Raw genomic sequence first — 24,524 nt, forward strand, 5'->3', positions numbered from 1 at the left:
TTATACTACCTACTTATTTTTACAATTTGTTTAAAACGTATAGTTGTTTCTACAACGAACTAATTTTCTTTTTAGTCGATAGGAAAATCGCTTAGAACTGTCATTGTTAAGTTTTTAAGCCAAATTAAGTCGATATGTAAATCTACCATCGTCACACTAAAAACACTTTTCTTAAAACCAACGAAGGTTCAAAAAATAAGTATTTTCTATAATAAATACATAAATTACCGAAACAATGCAACTAAAGGTATTTTTTATCCTTTCTTTCTAAGAAAATTGAAACCATGAAAACCTCTCGAGGGTTACAATTTTATGTACATCTCATAAACCTGTAATTGGTAGAAAACTAACGTGTCATCCATTTTTCGTTTGTATATTTTAATTTTAGCTAACTGTAAGACTTTGAAAATATGCCTGAGCATAGTTGGAGTTTCTTTTTATGTTTTTATTTTTATGCAGGTTACAAGTCAGCCTCTCGTATACTAAACAGTCCCATGTTTGGTTTTCACTTTTATTTTTGAACTTGTCAACGATTCTAAAATATATTAGTATTAGCTAGTAACAGAAATATATATATTTTTTAATATTAGCTTGTCGGTAAACTTATAGACTTTTAAAAACAATATTTTGTTTTATATTGTCTAAAGTGAAAAAGTAAGGTGAAAACTTTGGCATTTTTAGTTGCTCTCAGAGATGTGTTCTTTTCCCTTCTGCTGATTGGTAATTTGTGTTGGGTTGATTTTAATTTATTTAAACAGATCTAGTACAATCTTTGCTTTTTATAGTTTATTGCCGGTTTTTAGGAAAATCAAGATCTATAGAAATTATACAAATGATTCTTAGCACTGCAAAGAAACCGCAATTTTAATCCAATTGTTTTTTTTTATGTCTGATCCGAATGCAGGGCCGCTGGATTCCAACCCGGGGGACCTTTACATTACAGCGATGTGCGCCGGGACAACGCTTAAACTGTTGCAGCACTGGCATCCCGAATTTTAATTAATTTTGATATTTTTTAATAAAGGAAACCTCACTTGCTCTACTTCCTATTGAATTGCATGAACTTTATGCAATAAAATAGGGAAGCAAGAAAAGTAATGGTTCATAGTAAATGTTTCATGTCTGGCAAAACATTCAAAAATTTATTTAAACTTTAGTGTATATATAAGCTTCTTAAAAACTTGACTTTTTGTTTTCTGCCTATTTACGAGAGGCTGGTAAACGAGCAAAATTTTTCCATTGTATCGCCTTTTTATCATTTCTGATTTTTGAAGAAAAATTCTAACAACTTTGGTTGTGATAATTGTGATTTTTTTGCAGAAATATCGGGTTATTTTTCCTCGGATATAATCAGCAGAAATTTCGTTTTTTTGATTGTCACAGCACAATTACTCTGACAATTCTATCACTTCTCGACTGATTTACAAATTTTGACCAATCTCAGGTCAAATCAATCACGGTTCGCCTAATCGTTGTAATTCGTGTCTTTCTGGAGAAAAACAGTGAAAGCAGACGGCCGGTTTATTAGAAATTCCACTGCATTCGACATTGAGAAATTTTGTTTTGGCAACAAAAGCAGAAAGTTCGCTGGATCATTTCCAGTTTTGTTTTATTGCCGAGCAGACGTTGCCGTCCCATTTTATTTTTATTTTATTTCGTGTTTTTTCGTCAAGTCAAGAAGAGCTTTGATTCCCATTAACAAACATGAATTATGAATAGGATTTCCTCTTGTATGTACCAACAACTAGGTGTTTTTAGGTAATTTTTTAGTCCACTTACATCACATCCGCCCCGGATATAATGGTTTTAAGACCTATGTCATGAAACTAAAAATAGTATAGGATTATTAAAAATATTAAAGGCCAGTGAGAGAAAAATAATATTCATTCCATCACAATTTCAATCTTTGTACAAAAGATTTTACAAATAAAAGTAATAATTGCGATGTGAACCTGTCATATTAAATATCTACATTAATTGTTCATATAACTTTAGGTATATATTTTTTATTTGTTTTTATATATAATTAAAATAATTATAAAATATATTTCAGGTAAGTGATAAAATGTGGAACTTGAGTATTTCTACTGAATCCAACGAGTAAGTTAATTTTGTTTTTAAATTAAGTATTTAAAATTGTACGACTTGTTAAGTCGCTACTGATATATGAGATAACTGATAACAAACATAATGTAGCATGTACTTTCCACCCTTTTGGGTCTGACTACCTTTGCCGATTGTCGTCTATCAAGTGCGACCAAAACAGACAGCATTGATCGGGAACGATCAAACTACTATTTCTTCACCTGAAGACCGCTAAAGGAAATGTCGCAATATGTAGCATGTTATATGTGATAAATAGTAGTCATATGGGTTAATTTAAGGGTCTAAGGAGATCCCTTGGCCATAACGTATCACCCAAACGGACGTGTGACGTTTGCTAAAATCGTAGTTCTGTAAAGGTGTTGATTGACTGATTGGGATTTATTCAGTTACGAAAATTACATCTGGATTTAATAAGATAAAGGACAATTGATATGATGTGGTGATCATTGTGGATCGTTTAGTTCTACTATATACTCCAGCTATGCGTGTTAATTGGTCTATTAAGATGAATTGTAAGTTTGATCCTTTGTGGAATAATCAGTAATCAGTAAGCAAATAAGGAGTAGTTTGTAGTTTTGAATTTCTTGTTTTTAGACCAGTATGGGGATTCTATGCAATCCATTTATACTACTGGTAGAGTACCAGGTACTGGATAGGATGTGTATATCGGATGTCGGAATTGGATCAATGATTAGGAGTAGGACAAGTAGCTTTACGGAGGATAAAAGTGACTGGTGGATTTGGTTTGACTTTTTTTAGTCCATTAGCGAACCAAGATTGGAGAAGTTTCTGATGCAGTTGGATGTTGCTAATCAGGGATAAGGATCAGATAACAGACCTGGGTCACAGAGATGCATATCGTATTATTAGGGAAAACTAAAAGTTCAACGGTGTATATTGTGAATAGGAATAGTCAATGTTTTCATACTTTGAAACCCGCAAAAATGTTGAAACCTTCATTTTTACAAATTCGCCTCTCTTATCTTTTTCAGTTTTTAACTAATTTGACTTTCTTCTGCCAACAAAGGTGAAAGTCTTTGGGAAAAAAATGACCCGGTAGCCGGCATATACACATTTGTCTTCTTGCCATGTCGTCGACTTCTTTTCTCCACACTGTATTTTGATTTATGAAATTAATGTCCATAGCGGATTTCCACCTGGGTATCATTTCGATATTCTCGTGCCTTTTTAAAACTGGGCAATAAAGTTTTTTTTTTTTTAATTGAAAGCAGCATGTCGAGGGAGGATCGAATCGAGCCCATATTTCATGTTTCCCTCGCCGAGGCGGGTTCCGGTCGTCCATCAAGTCCCCATCTCCATGTAAAGCTTTTCTTGCTCCTGGATAATTCATTTTTAAGCCTTCTCAGACGGATAAAAATCCATTTGTGGAAGCCTTCAGATTGAACTTTAATACCGCAGCGTGTATTTTGAAGGTCGCCAGCTTTTTTTGACTCCATTTAGCTTTTTCCCTTTTGAAGGTTTAGGGCATGACATATTTTGATTCAATCACAGGCCACCCTGTTATGAACCTTTTTTTTAACATTTACCGACATTTACTCCTAATTACGTGGCGACATTTTTATTTAAGGGTTAGTGTCTTTAACAATGGATCATTTTTGATAAATGAACTTATAATAACAAGATATGGGTTGTAAAAAAATTCCGTTTATATGATATGAATGAACTGAAATCTGGCTACTTATGCCATATGAATAGAACGTGATAGCCACATAGTTTATTCTTATCCTTCAATGACTTGTCAGAACTTTACAGTTCATAACATTAAGTGGTCAGAAATTAAAATCTAAAAGCTTACTTCATTGAGATTTTAAGCGCGATTCTCTTTGGTAATATTAAACACATAGTTTCTCTAATAGATTATTTTTATATTTACAACGCTATTTATTAACATGTTTAGGTATCAATCATTCTGGTTCTCTTTTTATTCTGATTCGTACAAAACTTAATTTAGTTTAAATGTAATAAACTTTTAAATAAAAACTGTTATTACACTGAGAGGCAACAAAAGTGTCCGCCCTCGTTTGTTTAGTAAGTACTTGTAATCGTTATAATTTTTAGTTTTTGTTGTTTACTGGAAATTTTTAAATGAAAATATAAGATAGCTAAACAAAAAAAATTAAAGTGAATAAAACAATTTCACCAAAAATTTTCCTATGGAAACAATGAAGAAAATATCCAATTCAGTGGTGCTGTGGAATATTTCCATACTCCTCCAACAGCGCCAATCTTAATTCAGCGCCTGCAAATTCTCTAGCATCACTGGGCGAATTCTACCCTCTTTGACAACTCGTCCCAAAAGTGGTCGATAGGGTTTTAAGTCGGTACATGTTGACTACGACAAACATTGATGATGACAGTTCCCAGTAGATCCTACCTGTGTGGCAACTTTGTCATGCATGCATTCCAACGGTGTTATAATTCTAGCCGAATCTGTATCACTTAAAACCATCACTCAAGCAATTTTGAAACTTAAAATTGGTACAATTTAAAAAATCAAACCACCGGAACGATAGAAAAAAGCTTTACATAATTCAAACTTTTATTTACAAAATGCAATTGTAAATACAAGTGGGAAATTTTATATGTGTTTTATTTACCTCTAATCCTTTAAAATGGACCAAATATTGTTGTAAGATAATCAACGGGGAGGATTGTCTAAGAGATAATTAAAAAATTAAGGGTGGCCACTTTTTTTGCGCCTCAGTGTATATTATACCTACATGAACTTAAATTATAACTGACAGAATATAGATTATATCTATATATGAACATAAAGGTTCTTCACGTATGAAATAGATAGGAGAAAACCCACAAACCAATACATTTGCGTTTAAATAAAAACATACATAAAAGTACGAAAAGGAGTTATCAGCTGGTCCAATGTAATTATACAAATCCTAAATCTCGGTATAATCCGATTTGACTCGTGAAAGCTCTTTGGGCCTAACCTTTTGACATTCCGCTCTTCGTGATTTTCTTGATGTCGTGCTACCGGTCCGTACAGCTCAAGCATGTCTTCCATTTGTTAAATTCACTTATAAACTGGTTTTCACCAATCGTTGAAAGAGAGAAGAATTAGTCCGACTATTCATAAATTAAACGTCTTCTTTATAATTTTTTAAATCGTTCTGACGATACCGTGAAATCAAATGTCCGCCTATAATCCGTAATAACACGAAGCTGCTCCCTAATTCCACATTTGTTCCCGTACTGTTATTAAATTACTATGTGTTCCGTCATAGCATCGCTTTGCATCACCTTTTTGCCAAATTTGGACAGGCGTAATTTGAAGTATACACCTTAAAATATTGAACACAGTATGGTTTCGAAACCTACGCTATATTTTAAATACTTGCTTTATTGTCTAAGCGTTCCTATTTAGCTATCCAAGGTTGTTGGAAATTGGAGGATGAATAACGCTTAGGGTTTTCAATAAAAAATTTAGTTCTTATCACGGGCTTCATATTCCAAAAATTTTAGCATTTCTTATCAATTAATTCTCAGAAATTATATCACCTTTTTTCCAAGTTGGCTAAATGACGCATGGAATTTTTATTTCATCGTACGTAATAATATAAATAAAAAATAATATAATAAATATTAACATGTCATCCTACCGAAAAGTTCTATTAAAAAGATAAATAAATGAAATATTTAAAAAAGAAAGTGTAACTTGGAATAATTTAAATTTGCTTTTGTATACTGAGTAATATGTCATTTTTGTTTTAAGAGGTCTTCCTGGTTTATTAAACTTTATTTTGAAAAGCTTTTCGGTATTATATTGACCGTGTAGTTTTTGGAATAGAAAAGTAAATACATTACTTATCTACATCTATTTGGAATTTGGGGAATTTACACCCATCATCAGCATCTATATTTATTAAAAGACATAAGTATAACTTTAATGTTCATATTTTACAACATTTTATTATAAAATGTTAAAAGCCTACCTCATATTGTAATAAATTTAATTAAAATGTATCAGATTTAATTAAATTTCTCACACAGAATATTGTAAATACTTTAAAAAATTTAAAATACATTAAATGGATATTCTAATACAATAATATTATAAAAATTGTGGTATAAAAATATCCGGAATATAAATAAAATTAAAAATAATAAAAAACACAAAAACTTTTCAAAAAATATTCAAACACTACGAATATTCAGGTCACACTTCAAACACGAAAAACAAAATGAATTTAATATTAAAAAATTTCTCTTCACTTACTTATGTTAACAAAATATCACAAAAATAGCACTTGTAAAACATATAGTGATGATTACATAAAATTTGGTTTTAAATCTAAAAATAAAATAAATAGTTTGTACCCCCCCCCCCAATAAAAGATACTAGAAAAATAAATTTATAAAATGTAATTTACTTAATTAATAGTGACAAATGTGATAAAATATATATTAATATTTTCAAACCAAAAAAATGGGTAACAGGTTTCAGAACCATAACAATTATATAAAATATATTATAAAATATCAACCCTTTCTCAACATTGCTCTCAACATAAATTGATACAGCCAAAATTGCTATTTTTTAATTGAAAATTCGAACTTAAAGGTTTTAAAGGGGCTTAAAACAAATCCGAATCGCTTCTTTTTATCAAAAATGTTTTTTGATCTACTTTACTAGAACAGTTTTTGTGACTTTTTACAAATCTAATATCATTTAATTCGTACCGGCACATTATTACTTATTATAGGTTAAAAAAATCGACTGTAATAATAACCTTGAAATATATACGCAACAAAAGTATAAAATAATAGTTTAAAAAAAGTTTAAAGAATATTCTCGTTGGTTTAAAACGTACGTTCATTGGTAAGGTCGGTCGGACACTTGTGAAAATTTTTCCCCCTCGTACGAAAAAAGGTTCATTCGAATCGATGTTCCTTTGTCCGTAGCTTCCTCTATAAATATTATTTTTACTGCCAGGGTCACTTTTATTTATTAATAACATTGTTAACCATTGAGTATTGAAATACTATTGAACATTTACCTGTCTTACTTATTATATTGCTTCTTCACAGTTTAAAAGTATCTAACGTTTTTCGTCATTTATTAAAAATTTCGCGCTTCAGTAGACAAAGTGACTAATAGAATCAATTACGCAAGTCTATTTAAAATCGACTTTAGAAAGAGTAATTGTTCTTCCATTCCCCTTTTTCTTTATTATACTTCCATTGGCCAATATCTGATTGTGAAAATAAATTGGAAGCTCTTATTTTCGCTTTTGAACCCTTGAATTCAGGTGGTAGGTGGTCTGAAGGCTTGATTTAATCCACGTCGGATGTCACGATCCGTGGCAATGTGGACACGGGGTTGAAGGGTTTCTTCTCTCTGTGGAATGCAGAAAGAAGGACATTTCGCCGGCGACAGGAGTGATTGTCCCGCATACACGACCGCCCATTAATGCAGCCCCATTATATTATATCATCTCTAATTTTTCTAACTAATTGGGTAAAAAAGTAGAAAATGCTATTTGGATGGAAGTGTCAGCTCATTTTTCCTTCTATGAACCTAGAGGCGAAATAACAAGACAGTAAACTAAAATACGTAAACTTCTGTCATAAATTTATGAAAAGTCTTTAAATGTTTTCTAACGTAATAAAAGTTTTAAATCTATAAATCGATAGCTTAACTTTTTACATGATATCATAAACGGATTCTTCACGATTTATAATCTTAATAATGCAGATAATTTCGTTTACAAATATGATTTATTGTAAAGGTTACGGTTTAGTAAACGAAAAATAAACATAATCGAAGCATCAATTCCAATCACGGATTTGTTATTTGTTCCCTCAGAACATTCGATTAAGATTGTTAATATTAAAACAAAACATGCAGATAAGGTTGGTATTAAATATAAATAAACATGATCGTAAATGAATGTGGCAGAAAAAAAGAACAAAAAAGCAGATGAGAACCCCTTTTTGAGTCATACTGTACAAGCAATGCAAAATTAATCGGAAAGGAGTGGCATAAAAATTAATAAAAAAACAAAAATTTCGTCATTTCTCCTTCTGCATCCTGTGTTATTTAATGCGCTGATAATTCTCACAATAAGTGTTACAGTTAGAGAACTCGAACTAGCTGAAAAGCTGATTAATCACTAATGACTCATGCTAGTACTTTTACAAACCTATATATTACATAGTTATATGAATGATAAAATCGCATAATAGAGCAATACACAGAATTGAGGCTAAATAAACTGCGATCCGAAAAAAAATGATTGAAGATATTAGATTTAAAAGACGAAAGATTTAAAAACAATCGGGACAGAGGTAGCTGGTTGGTTGGGGCGTCCATCATTTGCCATACCAAAGGTTCTAGTTACGAATCCTAGCACAGCCCATGACTTCGTAATTGAGAATAATATAAAAAACTATTGAAAAGTTGTTCTGACGCCTCGCGAGCAAACCCCAACGGATAGATGACACTTGACATTGTCTGGACAATGGGTGTAACAAGAATTCGATCCTACGATCTAATTTTCCGTCTTGCTGCTACAAATATCCTTTCCAGTAGACAGAAACTGGGTAACCCTTCGATAATTTCGCATTACATTATATCTATTTGCCAACGCACGTAAAAATCTGTTGGTAAAAACGGGCATCAAATGGTTACTTAAAAAATGTTACCGTTTATCAAACGACTTAATCTATTTCTGAAATTTATGGACAAATGTCATTGTTGAATTAATATTCAACTTGTGAAAAAGTCGGCTCGAAATCACTGTATTTGCTCAATTATTGATGCAAATTATAAAAGTTAAAAATAAGTGGATCCTAAATAAACGTTGGCACAAGGTGGTCCCTTGGTAGCCACGGGGGTGTTTCCATGGCGACTTGGCTTCACCTAAAACAAAACGACCCTACACCCCAGTTTTAGGAGAGCAGTTTACCTATTCTTTGTTGGTCCATGAAAGTGTCATTTTTAAATCCTGTAAAATGTCTTACAGCTCATATCAAAAATCATTATTGAATATTAGACATTGCGTAGTAAAATGAAGTTTAAGCACTCCTCATACTCCATCGGTTCCAGATGGCTTGTTTATTTTACATTTCTGTTTCTCACCACGTTCTCGCCGTAAGTGATAGTTGATCGAAAAGATTTTCATCAATTCCACTTCAAGTCGAAAAGACGTGAAAATAGCCGGCATCGTTTGAAGTCGCATTACATATTGTCGGTTTGAGGAAACAGTGTTTCTTTTCTATTCTTTACCCGGCCTACCACCGGACATACTGTTTCGTTCAACTCCCGAAACACAAGGGGTCCGAAAAGGATGCGACGTGAGATGAATTAAACGACACTGCTGACAGGAATGAGATATCAGGTTGGGGTTCTTATAAAAATTCATTGAGGTATATTATTGTTAAGTATGTTTAAAAGTCCCACCATTAATGAAAATCGATTTCCTAAGAAAAACGAACAATGTCGTCATATTCTTTGTACGGATTTGTTGAACAATTTCGATGTTACATTTTTCACAAATCTTCCTTATTTTTACCTACCTTCAAAGCGACCAACCCTCCCTTAATTGAGGGGTGTGTCATTTTTATCCTATCTCAAAATCCCCTCAAGATCCCCTTTTTAGCATACAATGATATATATAGTAAACAGGGACAAACAATTTGTATATCAATTATGTTTCAATTAAACAGCCATGAGTTAATGTTTATTAAAAATCCATAAAACTTTGTACATTATGGAACTCTAATTTATACTATATAATTCATAGTATAAATTCAGTTATTAGAGAAGTCATAAAAATTATGTATGAAAGAAAAAGCGAATCTTCAAAGCATCAGGTTGAATTAATCGATGCAGAACACTTTTCTGGGTCCGCTTAGTCTCGCTTGCCTGCCTTTCGGCTTCATGCCAATTCAGTGAGAAACTGCGAGTTTCGTGGTTCGCGGCAATGCCCCGACTAAACATTCATCCACCGCAGACACCAACAACAGCAGTTGATTCAAAATTAACTAACACAGTTTCTTCTTCCTATTTGTGTCTCAATGCCATTTCAGTTTTAACTGCGAGTTTCGCGGTCTGTAGGTCCTTATTATCCCCACGGTATAAAAAGCGTGCAACGTAAAAACAAGGGAAATAGACGACCACTCGCCTACCGACCAATACCACCAACAACTTCAGGATTGAATAGACTAGAATAAAATCTGTATCATCCTGCTTATTCACTACCGTTTAGTGTTTTTTCATCTTTAGTTGGTCGGCGTGCTATTTTGTTCTTTGCTGCCCTTTAAAATATTTACTTAGGGTCTAATAGGCAAAATGATAATAAAATAGCCAAAGTACTATTAGTCTTCTGATCTCATAAGGGGAACAAAATTACTGATGTTAGTTAAAGCAGATACGTGTCGAACATAAATTAAGCTAGAATAGGCGGACCAGGTTTATCGGAAATGACCGATTATGGATTAAACGTTCATCACAGCGTAGACACCGACAAAATACTTCAGCCTAAAAAGTGTTCCAAATTAACTAAAACTATTTCTTATTACTTATTTGTGTCTGGTCTACACGTCGGCAGAGATAGGACGAGACGGCTTTCCGTGCGACAGCTGGTACTCCAACCAATTCTGGAAATCGTACGAGCCCTTTTAAGCCGTAGACAATCCAATGGATTAACCCGTCAGCATCACCTGTTCACTCTAGATCCACCAAAGAAAAAAATCACTGCATGGTTGAGCGAGTAATGAGTAAAGATCTAAAAATTTAGTCATTTTTAGAACTGTAAACTTACATTTTCTAGTTCTCATTAGGAGCGTTTTTGCATGTAGCATATTACTATATTAATGGCCTAATATAAAACAGGTAATTTATACAAGGTGTAACGTAATTTTAATTATACTCATTTTTTAATATAAAGAAATTGAATAACTAATTTAACAGATTTATGCAAATGAGCAAGACAAATCTTTGAAGTGTTGGGAAGGGGGAAGTCGATTTTTTTTTCAAATCCTCATTACGCCGCAATTGCCAAGATGTATATGTTCAATACAATTGATCGTATGGTAATAATCAATAGAAAACAATTCTTGCTTGGAAAAACATTGATCAGTCGTTTATTCACCCCTCTGCCTTCGAACAATGGCATAAAGGGTTGGGGAGAAAGATCGTTAATTAATTTGTTAGGGGTACGTTTCCGATTGCCGTCCTTTGAACGGGCTTTAGCAGATAAGGCCCCTCAAGGCATTGTTGCTCCAATAAACGAAACTTAAGTAAAAGGAGAAACGCTTTGTTTATACATTTAGGGCGATTTATTTTCATGGAATTGTCTCTTCTGTTCAAATAATCTGCAATACGTAGTTAAATTTTTAAAAATTATTCAAACAATTGCATGGTTTGCGAAATATCCTGAGTTTAGGGATAAAATAGAACATAGAGAAGCAAACAACTTTATCCGTTATATCACTCGACAATTTTTTAAAAATTTATAGTTGGTTAACTTTTGGAAATTTTACATGTAAATGTTAAATATAACAAAACAACGAAAACAAGTTTTTTCTAATATAGAAATAGAAATTCATGTTTATAGGGTTGGACTTTTTTAAACATGAAATTGCAAATCGTTCTTAAGAAGGATATTCATTTTTAATATATTTTTTTAAATAGTAAAAGACTGAATTATTTAATCTTTAAATAATTTAAAGATTCAAGGTAAAACAATGTATCGTTAAAATTACAAATTTCGCATGTAAAACTAATGTTTTTTCAAACAATTTATAGCTGCAGCATTATCATTTTGTATTTATTTATTGGTTTTAGACGTTAATCTTTACTCACAGTTGTTCAAACATAGTCAATTAATTACATAGTCTAAACGAAATATGGATTATTTTTAGTGGGCAATATTTGCCTTTATTCAGACGGTTTATTTATGACAAGGTTTTTGGCAAAACTATCCCTGCAGTGAGATGATCATTTCTTCTTTGTTCCAAAACGTATTTTTCTAAATAATAGTCTTTCCACCGAGACGTTACTCTTTATTGTCCGATCAATACAGTAGATGAGATAGCATATCCCGGCCCATTTGCAACAGTTTATGCCACGTCATCATCGGAATATGGAGACCCTGCGTCACGGAGAAAAGCCATTCATTGTCTGTTGACTAATGCATGCTGAATTTTCTTGATAACCGCATTGGGAAGGAATAATTAATGGCGTTTAATCCAGTTTGTAACAAAAGGCATCTCGTGTAATTCGCAGATATGAACTTATTAACTTCTCCTTTTAGATGTAGTTAATGAAGTTTTCGCCTTCCCCGATAGCTTTGCTGTATTGAAGAATACTGCAGCGTCTATCTTGGTAAATCCCTAGTATGGATGAACACTATCTTCCAAGAATCTAAGCTACAATTTCCGTGTTCCCTCGAATCGTTTACGTTTCAGTTGTTTGGTGATTGAAACTTTAAAGATTAAAATTGATCGATGTCGTCCTTTCCTTTATCATCCCGTGAGAAACTGTTTTCTAAACATGGCAATGTGCATCTGGCACACTCGCTGATAACGGAGACTGCGCCGTAACACTCAGAATTGTCTTTCATGCATGATCAACATTAGTATGCTTACGAAAATAAAGTACAGTATAAATAGCAAAAACAGAATATTCAGTAAGAATGAACTGAAAGACACTATCGTTTGATGTAATAGTTTAAAATATACAACTAAAACATTAATTTAAAAAACTCGTCTAGTTGTCTTGCTCCAGCCGGCTGATATTTTCTTATGAAACTCAATATTTTATTCTGACACAACGGATTAAATCCACAGAGGCACCATTCTACTACCGTTGGCAAGAAATTAATTAACCAAAAAAAAAAAAATAGAAAATATTAAAAGTATGCAGTGATTATCTCAGTAACCGTGAGCTGATAATTTCACCGTTTTTCTGCTTATATTCGATGTTCGTTTAATTTTCAAAGAACAAAAATTTGCCATTTTTGGCCTTATGTTTATAAATCATTCAAAAAGTTAGCAAAAATAATTACATATATTATTAAAATATCATAACTTAAATTGTCGTTGGCCTCGAAAACTCTTTGACTATTATTAATCACTCCTCAAACTGCGTTTCCTGGGATCTCATGTCATTGTGTTCTTAGTGTTAGTGACGTGTGAAAAAAAACACGTTCACATTTGTAATATGTACTAATAGGTAGGTTACAAATGAAAATATAAAATGTATAAAAGGTTTTTGGTATTTTGGCAATATTTAGTGCTTGTAGGGTGGTATTTGACTTTAATCGTGAAATACAAAAAGTAGCTACATTTCCTAAATGTGTAAAAGGGACTCAACTTGAGAAATAACGCACAGGGCAACTAAAACAAATGATAAAAAGAAGTCCATCCATTATATCGATGGACCAACTTTTCTGCTTTTGTTTCCTCAACAAACAAATAGTGGCAGCACACAGCATTAACGTTAATATCTGATTAGGCCAATAAAAAATTCAGTATTTATAATATATTAATTCTTAGCTTGGAATGATGAGCGTATAATTTTTGTCGTCTTCTGTCATCTTGTATTTGACTATAAACCCAAAAACGTGTTTAGAGGGGACTTTACCGACAAAATAACGCACAGACCCAACCATGGAAGATGATGAGTATTCCTAAAGGAGGCTAACAGACGGGATCGGCTGGCCAAAATGGTGGAAACAACGCAACTTAATTTAAAATTCACCTGTTTTTAAAAAATATGAAGATACAATATAGAATATTTGGAATGCATTTAATTTATAAATAAATTCAGATATTTGTCCTAATCACTGATCGACTTTAAAATAAATTACCCTGGCAGGACTTAATTATATATAATATTATTAGTATATCATCAGATGTCCTCGATCTCATTTGTGAAAAATGCCCTGCAACGTTAAGAATGGTCTTAAGAAAAATCCCATTACAAGGTGTTTTTTTGCCTATGGGTTTAATAATTATCGTACGTGTTTAGCAGTACAAACCCGTTCTTTTAGAGCCGCCCAATTACATTAATCATCCCGATAATAATTTGTAAATGCAAATATGGGGCATTATACAGTATTAAACTTGTGGTTGATAAAATCTTATATCATCTAATTATTTGGCGTAATTGTCATGTTGACTCGAACCGGCCTTTGCAATAACGGTTATATCGGAAATGTGATCTTGATAAGGACTGGCTAGGCATTTTGGGCCGCGTTTCACGGATACCGTTTAATTCAACTCATACTTAAAAGCCTCGGAAAGATGTGTAACCGAGACTTATTCAGTTAGCAGATAAATTTCAATACAGCCCAGAAAGGATAGAATCAATGGACGTTAGGCATATAAACTGTTTTAAAGTTTATACAATCTATCAATGTGATTGAACGAATTGGAGCGTTTTTTTTGTTTATGGGTGCACCCTATAGCGTTTTTAATTTGGAGTTTCTTAAACCAACTAGGTCAAACAGGATATAATTTATGAGAACCAGATTATTCTTTATTATCTCCAGTGGTGGTGTTGCCTCAGAATAATTTAAAAGTTTTTAATATTCAATCCCTTTGGGATTAAGTGAGAGTCAATGAAAGTATAGACGAATGGATAAGTTAATCTTTTACCCCGGACACGATTAGGCCTGAACAATAACTCCTTTAATTGAAAATAGCCTATAAAACATTCCCCTTTTGAAAATTTATTTACCTGCTTACCGTCTCATGGAAACTTAAATTTTCTACCAAGGAATGTTATACAATGTATTTTGTAATAAATAACCTTTTTTATTAATTCACGAGAAACATCCGCCTGAAAAACGAATTAGAAAGGAATAGAAATTGACCTAGAATTATAGAATTTATTGTAAAGCATTTAAAATTTTACGGAAAATGTCTGATTTTATTCGTTAAAATATACAAGTGTGCAACTCCTTTTGGTTTTATGAGCGTGCTGCATTTGGAAATTGGACGTCTAACTGCCCTTACAAACTTAGACTTATTTCTTCCTACGTTTTTCTCCTCAGTTTATTTTATATCCTGAGGGAATCCTTTAATATAAAAGAAATCAATCTATAAAAATAATCTATCATTTTCATTTCATTTACAAGTATGTGTAAGGAGCGAGGGCTCGTACTATATTTCGTATAGTGCACCATTCTGTTTATGATTTATACGAGTACAAACACCCGACGGGTGGTAGTGGTTGAAAATGTAGATCCTGGAGGACGAACTTCGTTAACCGGAAACCTTTGCAATACGATTAATATCTAATCAGGAAGGATGCCAGATAATATTACATTCTCTGATGAACAATACTTCCCCGTAGGGCTGCTGTTTGACATTCCATATTGAATTTCGTTGTGACATCGACTGTACCTTCCATGGACAGGGTTTTCCCCTTTATCCGCTGTTTTCCCTATTTAGATAGATAGATTTGGAAGTTTTGCTTAAGCTCGAACATGTTGATTCGCATGTTAGGCATAATAGGCAAAAAACGTAAGAAAAAATTAATAAAAGTCACCCAAACCACATGAAAGGGCAATTGAACATATTCGAAAAGTACTGAAATTGTTGGTCATGTCGTAAGTGACTTTACTGACGTAGATATGGGAATGAAGAAGCTAATTTTCACTTAGTGTTTTTATGGTTTAACATATTGGCTTCCATATTATTTTCGTCCTATTTCTTTTCACGTTTAAGACATTGAAGAAAAATAAAAAAGGTAACTTTATTACGGTTAATCTTGACCTAAAATATGCCACATTATAATACTAAATGGTTGTTAGTGCCCTTATTGGAATTCTAAAGCCTAATTAGGGCCTCCTTTTCATATCCCTATGTAACTAGTCGGATTTCCTATCTGGAAAAAAAGCGTGACGCAACTGGCCCAGATGAGACAAAAGAGGCGGCCAAGGAATTAACATGATAATCCCGTAGCCGTTCCCCCACGCAATTCATTCGGTAATGAAGTCTATCTCCTTGGAAGCAAACGCACACCGACATTGGACGTTTAACGCTCCATTTCACATGGTAAATGGTCAGGGTTTAATAAGACACGCCTTATTGCATAGCAATGAGCCCATTTGATACAAATTAACTGTGGGCAAAGGTTTGCAGAAAATATCGCTAAGGTTCAGGAAGTTGTAGAAATATTATGGTTTCAACTGGCCTCATATTGAAACAGATCCTTACACATAATTATATTTTGCTGTCTTATTGGAGAACAAAAATAATGATGCAATACAAATCGGACTCAACTAGTCAATTAAATAGCGTGTTGCTCTGTGCGATTTCTTTATTTTCCTTAGCTAGAGGAAAATAATGCTTTGTCAGGATTAAGCCCCTTCCCGGTCTTTACAGTCCGGAGTACTTCCTGATCACTCCCTTTCTATCGTTACACCCGGCTGGCCACCTTCCGACACATGCCAACCGAAACGCCCAATCGATAGCTACATCCACCAAATGCCCAGATCTCGGATGAGTCACGCATCTGTCATGAAGATTAGCACCGTGTCGGGGCGATCAGTCTTATCTACACTTAGCCCGAATTCAACTGATAACATTTATATCAGTCGTAGAACGGCGCCAGGGTTGATTTTAGAACGTAGGGCTGAAATACTGATATGGATTAATTTATTAACATTGTAGTTTTGTGTTAGGATAGTTTTAAAATAGATCATTGAAAAAAAGGCTATTTTCGGTCAGTATGAATAATATTGCAGTTCTTTGATGTCAAATTCCTCCTAGATCGTTACACTGTCATTTGTCGTAATAAATAAGAAAAACAATGACCAAAACAAACTATGTGAAGACCAAAGGTCAAGGATCAGTATTGATCTAATTGCTGGCAACCGTTCAACTCTTAGACCACCCACATTAATTTAAGAAATGTTTTAGTGTTCAGACCGTCATGCTGTTTTGGGTCGTGCTTGTATCAATAATTCTTCGGAATAGGTTACAAAACTACACCTTCCTTTTCGTTAACCTCCCTTTTTAAGTAAAGTAAAAGTTGGACAAACGAATCCCCTGTTTTCGTTTTTCTGTCAACAAAAGAGAAAAGTAGTACGCGCCAAGGAAATAGTCTGTGGGAAGATCCTTTAGAATGGGACAAATGGGCCTTTAAGGATGTTGGTAACTGTCATTATACAGTCGGTAATGAACCATAGATCACTACTAAGTACTACATTTAGATCTAATGACTACGCTTTACCGAAACACGCTTGACAATCTAGATATACCTAAATACATCTTATTTACATAGAACTAAATGAGTTTTACCATCATTGCCTATACAATCAAAGCACGTGAAAGTATTCGGATTTAAATATTTATAATTGTCATTTAATAGGTATTAGTGGAAAATTCATATGGCTTATCAGGAAGGTTATGATTTATTTAGTGTCGTGGTGTTTTTTGTAATAGCATGGAAAATCTGTTTCCATAAGGAGTTTTGAGCCAGACATGTGCTGGTTTACCCAAGGCTCTCATACGTCATACCAGACATATGAAATCAATCTAGCTTTTTCTCCCTTTCGTATGAAACCCTTTATACACATGTATCTCTCGAGGATTACGTTCAAGATTAAAACATTAACAAAAGAAACTGATTATTAAAGTGTATACTGTTTAATAGATTTGCATAAATATTTGGCAGATAAAATTATTTTTACCTTCTTGCCTTCTGGATTGTTCTGCCTCCGATTAGCATACCGAGTCTGTTCATAATTAGATCGGCTTTATTTTGAAGTGAATCCAAATTCCGGTTTTTGCGCTTGCTTTCTCTGTGAACAGGCTCATATTTTGTAGGGAATCGGTTCATCAACAGATAAAAAAAATTCATCCGCCATCCGAACGTGTTCCAGCCGGCTTCTTAACACAGTTATAGATCTAAAATTCCGTTCCACTGCGAATCTATTAAAATCTGTTCCAAGACTAACGTTAAGTAGTAGAATTTCATAAAGTGGTCCTAGCAGAATTTGCACATCTATTTTGACTACCATAAAAGCAAATCAAAAGATCCTTTTCTTATTTTAACAACCGATATTTTTATTTAGATATTATTTGTCATAGTTTAATTAAACATTTTACAAGTAGAAGCCCTAACGAATAAATGGTTTAAAAATAAACTCATACTTACATTTATAATTTGTTCACACAATATTACAAACTTCGACCAAAAATGGTAAAGGTGTCAGTAACTTGCAGAAAAACTAATATACATCATTCAAATTTTTTTGTCTGAAACATTACTTGTTTCATACATACGTATTTTAATGTTTTTAACAAACTACCAGCATTTGCCTGATAAGAGTACTTCATCTAGATATCTACTAAATATGAGTTTCTATCGAGAATATTAATTAATATAAAATAATGTGTATGTTCCTAGTAATTAGTACGTTAATTTCATATTAGTATATGTATAGTAATTTTTATGTCAAACGTTAACTAATTTTAAGCTTTCTTCGTTCAAAAATGAATCACGCCAGTTCGAAAATACGCCTGATGATAAAATTGTTAGGATATGATAGTCTGCAATTGAATCGCCAATAAACAAATCTTTTGTTGCCCTTTGTTAATTACATAATTGTTTAAACTTTCATAAATCATATAACTGGATCCGAACAGATTTAAATATCGACAGTATTGTTTGAGTTGTCGATGCAGTCGAGTAACGTCACGCTCGTTTTTGTGATCGTGAGGACACCGAAAGGCCACTAATCCAATTGCTCTGTTTTTCCGATAGCATGAATTATCCATTAGTCAAAGGCGTAATAATAAGTTTTCCTCATAATTGACTAAACATATTATAATACAAAAGTGAATTAAAATCGCCGAAACTTTTCTGAGTGGACTAATTAAACTAGTCGATGTGGAATTGAGCCCCAAACATCATTTGTATGTTTATATAGCATTGTCTAAAGTGACTGTGTAATAGCAATATCCATGTGCATAGAGAGAAAGATAGCGACAGACAAACCATCCAGGTAGAAAGACAGAGACATAGAATAGTAGACCAACAGGCAGACGAACAGGAACAGGCTGAGATTATGAAGAGGAGAGAGGTAGAGTAAAAGAGATGGAGAAATTGATAGGTACATAGATAGACCTTGAGTAAAAGGGGTGTAGATAGGTAGATTGATTGATAGGTAGAAAGATAAATGGAGATAGAGAGAGAGAGAGAGAGAGAGAGAGAGAGAGAGAGAGAGAGAGAGAGAGAGAGAGAGAGAGAGAATAAAGGAGTAAATCAGGGACAACTGACTAAACTGACTAAACCAACAGGTATATTTACAGATTTATAAGAATTTATAGAATTGAAGAAGGATTGATATATAAAAAATAATGAATAGCCTGTTATAATGAATAGGGAAATAAAAAATGATTATAGCGTTAGTATAGAAAGAGATGCAGATGAGAAAGAATAAGATAAAAATGAAAGAGGTAATTAATTGACATATGGAAAAAAGATGGTTATATAAAGGGAGCAGAAAGGAGAGAGAGAGAGAGAGAGAGAGAGAGAGAGAGAGTGTGAGAGAGAGAGGAAATATTTATTAAATATAACTGCAATAATTGGTAAAACCATATCCCAATTTATTAATTTACAAATATAAGTAATCTGTGTTAAGAAAAAAATATGTTGAATTAATATTATCAAAAAAATTTGAACATTCTGTAAGACAATTAAAAGAGGAACATACATATGCCCATACAATAAGACATATCGTTTCTTGTTAAATATGTACCGCTCAAAGATCGCAGCGACAAATAGCTAAGTTCTTGCCCTTTCTACATACCCAGTCTGATTAAAATGAAATTTAACTGAACCGGATTGCCGAATTTAATTAGCAAAATTGATAAGCAATATATTATTAAGAAAAGTGGCGAATTAAGATAGAGGATTAAAGTCAATTTAAATAATCGAAACAAGATAGATCGATTAAAGTTCAAAGTTCACTGCAGTTTCCTTGGCTTAGCCAATTTAACGGACTGTCTAGGTTGATAGATTAAATTTACACACTTAGCCGTTTTCTTTTTTCGTCTCCGTTTGTTGACAATACTAACTTGGATCTTTAATCAAAAGTTCCTTTAGGTTACAATTTAATAAACGGGGTAAAAATTGTTAAAAGCCTCCATCCACCGAAAAGCTTTTAACGCCTCGTAATTACGTTCTTGATGCTCGGGCTTTCTGAGCGGTCACATCGTAGAAGTAATTCTCTTCTGAGGAACTACTAACGGGGAAACCTAACCCCGGTGATAAGAGCGAGAGGCATTAGCACTAACTAACCACCAGAGCAGTCCCTTATCCGTGTAATCTTAAGGGGAACGAGCTCGAGGGTTATAACTTAGGTGTAAACTGAACAGCCGCCACAAGTAATGTCACCGTTAAATAAATAAGTTTAAACATTTATTTAAAACAATTCAATAAATTCTTTGCTGAGTTGGTGAATTTGTTGTTCGGAGAAGTTTTGTCAGAATCTCTGGATTGGTTGTTCTTGTTATTGCTCTCAGTTACTTACGATTAGGTTAAGGGTGATTATATGTATATTGGATTATTGAAATCTTAACAAGCATACCAACAATATAAATAAGCAGCTCGATATCCCATTGAAATCAAGCAGAAGAGCGTGAACGCAAAAAGATTACAAAACATTTTTTGGGAGAAAATGTCATTCGATCTTCGTTGATTTGAAGCTGATGAAGGCCATTTCCAAAGGTCATAATCTATTTTTAATTAAAAAAAAAAATTATACAATATTTTTTTAGCTTTACATATAGTTACTATATTGATAACCGAAAATCTAATTTTGTACTGATATTCATGAATCGTTAACGTTTTCTTAGTTTCCTATCTTCTCTCATGAGTTTTCTTAGTTTCCTATCTTCTCTCATGAGTCTCTTTCTTTTCCTGACTTTTGTTCCTTAAACACACTCCCCTTCTTTTCTCTTTTTCTCACTCTTTCTCTTTCTCCATCTCTCTCTCTCTCTCTCTCTCTCTCTCTCACTCTCTCTCTCTCTCTCTCTCACTCTCNCTCTCTCTCTCTCTCTCTCTCTCTCTCTCTCTCTCTCTCTCTCTCTCTCCCTCCCTCCCCCTCCTCTGTCAATTTTCTTCATTTCGGCATTAAAATTAGAAACTGTTTCAATGCTCCTATTGTTCATGAAGTTGGCCGGTGCATGGCTTGAGTTTACTAAAGAGGAGGTGGTGTTCGAGCAGTGCAACAAAAAAAAGCGGTCGTTGCCGACGGAAATATCGTACTTTATGGGGTGTAATTCTTTCAAGAGGAAGACGAGAACTGTGGTGGGTCCTCGGCTCTTGCTCAAAAATAGGATAATCCTGAAAACGATTCTGGAGGGTGTTAAACCTGTGATTGATGCCACCGGTCTAACCTACTTCGCTATGTATACGTAGAATGATATATTACTTAATTCTTTACCTTTTTGATTAATTAACACTTTGAAAGGATAACCGGAACGGACCTTACGGCCCCTGTTTATCCAAGGCGTGCTTTTATCAACGAATTATATGAATTATACTCTTTATAACCCAATAAATACTATAATAACAAGGCAGTTATTGAACCTGAGGTTCGTAGGATAGGTTTTTCATATTTAATATAGTATATGCTAAGTAAATATGCCTATGAAGAAGGTTTAATCTTGTAAACAGACCATTTTAAACAGCTTTTGTAAATTCAATCAATCAATGGAATAATAAATTTACTTTTTTTTTATCAATTATCGTTATTGCCTTCAAAATACGAAATTTGCATAAAACACGAAGTACTTTTTAAAACACGCACAGCTGAATGAAATGAAGATTCACTCTTGAGCGGCGTAGATGAACAAAACTGAAAATTATCTATTATCACATCAATTATGTAATTATCATGTAGGTAGATAGGCAGAGAAAAGGAGAGAGAAATGGAGAGAATGAATAAATGAGATTTTATTTAGCACTACAGAGAAAGAGAAGATAGATAGGCAGACAGACAGACACATACAGATAGATAGGACAAAATCAGGACCAGAAAGAACTAGATACATGACTAGACAAACAGGCAAATGTACAGGTGTATAAACAGAGATCGATAGATTAAAATTCTATTTTTCAACTAATCAACAAATAAAAGATTATTTATGTGTGGAAAGAGAAATGCGGATCAGAAGAACATAAATGGGAAATAGAGTCAGACAAACCTACGATTATAAAAAAGGGTTATTGATAGATGAATAACTACTTAAATAAATAGACAGATGGGAAAGAGATTAATTGAATATAAAGAGTGATTAAATGGGAGAGAGTGAAAAAGAGTGAGAGAAAATGAGAAAGAGGATCAGTATGGAAAAGTTAAGCTTTCTGTTGGTAAGATCTTAGGATTTACTTACTCACTTACATAAATGGCATATTTAACAGGTTTAAATTAAAAATACATATTACAATAGATGTAGTCAGGTGGCCGCAACGGTTTAGGCGTTGATACGGCGCTCATCAATGTAAGGTAAAGGTCCTGGGTTCGAATCCAGCGGCCCTGCATTTAAACCAGACATACTTACAAATGGGCTTTTTTCCAAAACACCGGCACCCCCCAAAGGTTGGTATAACCTCTGCTGTTGCAAACCCTCGTAAAAAATGCAGTTTTCTGTTGATGCTTGATTATTTACTATCGATGTTTACTTATTTTATCCATATTACAACTACGGAAGCTTATGCACGCAATTGAGACTAACATTGACTTACACAACATAACATATTGAGAACTGGTTCTTTCTATTAAATCCATTTTTAAAGAGTAGACTTTTATATAAAGATTATAAAGAAAGACTTTCAAGGCTCAGTATTTTTGAAAAATAGTTTTGTATTTAGTTTTTTTATGTTTTTACATTTAAAGCGAGACGTTTGCCTTTTTTTGTCTATAGGTCCGATCCCTTCATTTTCAAGTCGTTTCATGATGACAGCCTCTCCTATCTTTGATCGATACTTCTGCTGAAGACGGATGTCTAATGGAGTTTTAAGTTAAATCGTCCGGTAATGACCGCGCTTGATGGACAGCTAATTTTCTCTTAGTGGGAAAAGTATTGAAATCTTGTCTTGAGCAAAACTGGGAGGATTTTTATGCATGAGTTAATTCAGGAAATGAGAATTTAAATATGGTTTGGGAAATAAAACGGTTTTGTTTTGAAATATAAGTGTTTGTTTGAATTCGACATTTCATAACTAATTTTAATCGGTTTGACGGATTTAGAAATTGTAAAGATGGATTAATTTCAAGCACGGTTTTGGTAGCGCTATTTATATACTTATTTTAAGTTTTTGTTTCATTGATAAAAAAGTTAGTTATTTTTTTATTGTAGTGTTTATTCTTTGTACAGTTATAATGAAGCAAATAAAATTATCAATTAAACGTGATGTATGGGATTAATTAATTAACAGATATGTAGTGTTACGTTAAAAATGATTAGGCAAATAGTTTTAGCAGAACTATCATAATACTACATTATTATTTTTTTAATTATGTTCAACTGTCTCCCTTATTTATACAAACGCTTGTAAAACAAATGTAAATAAACCATTTCCTGTTAATTACCTTTAAAAAAAAAGATCATCCCACACACATGCCACCACCTCTGAAACAGTGAAATGGGTCGTTTTTGAAGAATGATTTCCTGCCGCGTTCTGTATTAAAGGGAGTGGAGTTAGAGAATTAATTTCGTTCGCTTGATTACATGATTTATCCCAATTAAAATAATTAACCCTTTCATTAAGTCAATTAACTATTTTAAAAATCCGAATATTTTGTTTTTGTTTCTCGGAATGGAGTTTACATACTTCGGTTAAATCATTGAAATCTTTTACTTGACTGTATGTTTGTACGAGTACTTGAACTTGAACTTTTGTAACAGTTGCTCGATTAACAATAAATTGACTTTTTACTGACTTTAATTAATGTGTAATGAGCCACCATGGCGAGGAGATTCTCAGCAACCGCTTCAATTAACCCGCATTAGATTGCTTATCGGCTTTATTACCATTTAAATCTACCTTCTGGTCATACGATTAATGTATTAAAGCATTGCATTAATTTATTAAAAATAAAAATTAACACACATTCTTCAGTAAAACTGTTCTTAAAGTAGTGCAAAAATCCTTAAACAAAACCTAGTTTATATTTTTAGAATGGAAATTTCTCTAAAAAAGATAGAAAAAATGATTGAGTCTATCCTACAAATATGTACTTTATTTGACTTAGACTGTTCTCCATCCAAATGACACGAAAACGTAATAAATTAGCTGTCTTTGGTCGTTCCTCAAAAGGATAAATTTTTGAGCGTACCAGCCCATTGGGTACTGCTTCCTTCAATTCCACAGTACTTTCCCACTTTCTTGAGTAGAAGCAGTTCGG

At 33.2% G+C, this 24,524-nt stretch overlaps 1 protein-coding gene across 1 annotated transcript in view; it reads left to right on the forward strand.

Moving 5' to 3' along the window:
- The window catches only part of LOC106665741 (pleckstrin homology domain-containing family G member 3), a 201,625-nt gene that overhangs the window by 18,646 nt on the left and 158,455 nt on the right, over nt 1-24,524 (forward strand). The window lies entirely within an intron of this gene.

The sequence above is a fragment of the Cimex lectularius genome, unplaced genomic scaffold (assembly GCF_000648675.2).
Source record: "Cimex lectularius strain Harlan isolate CLEC.00 unplaced genomic scaffold, Clec_2.1 scaffold83, whole genome shotgun sequence".
Lineage (NCBI taxonomy): Eukaryota > Metazoa > Arthropoda > Insecta > Hemiptera > Cimicidae > Cimex > Cimex lectularius.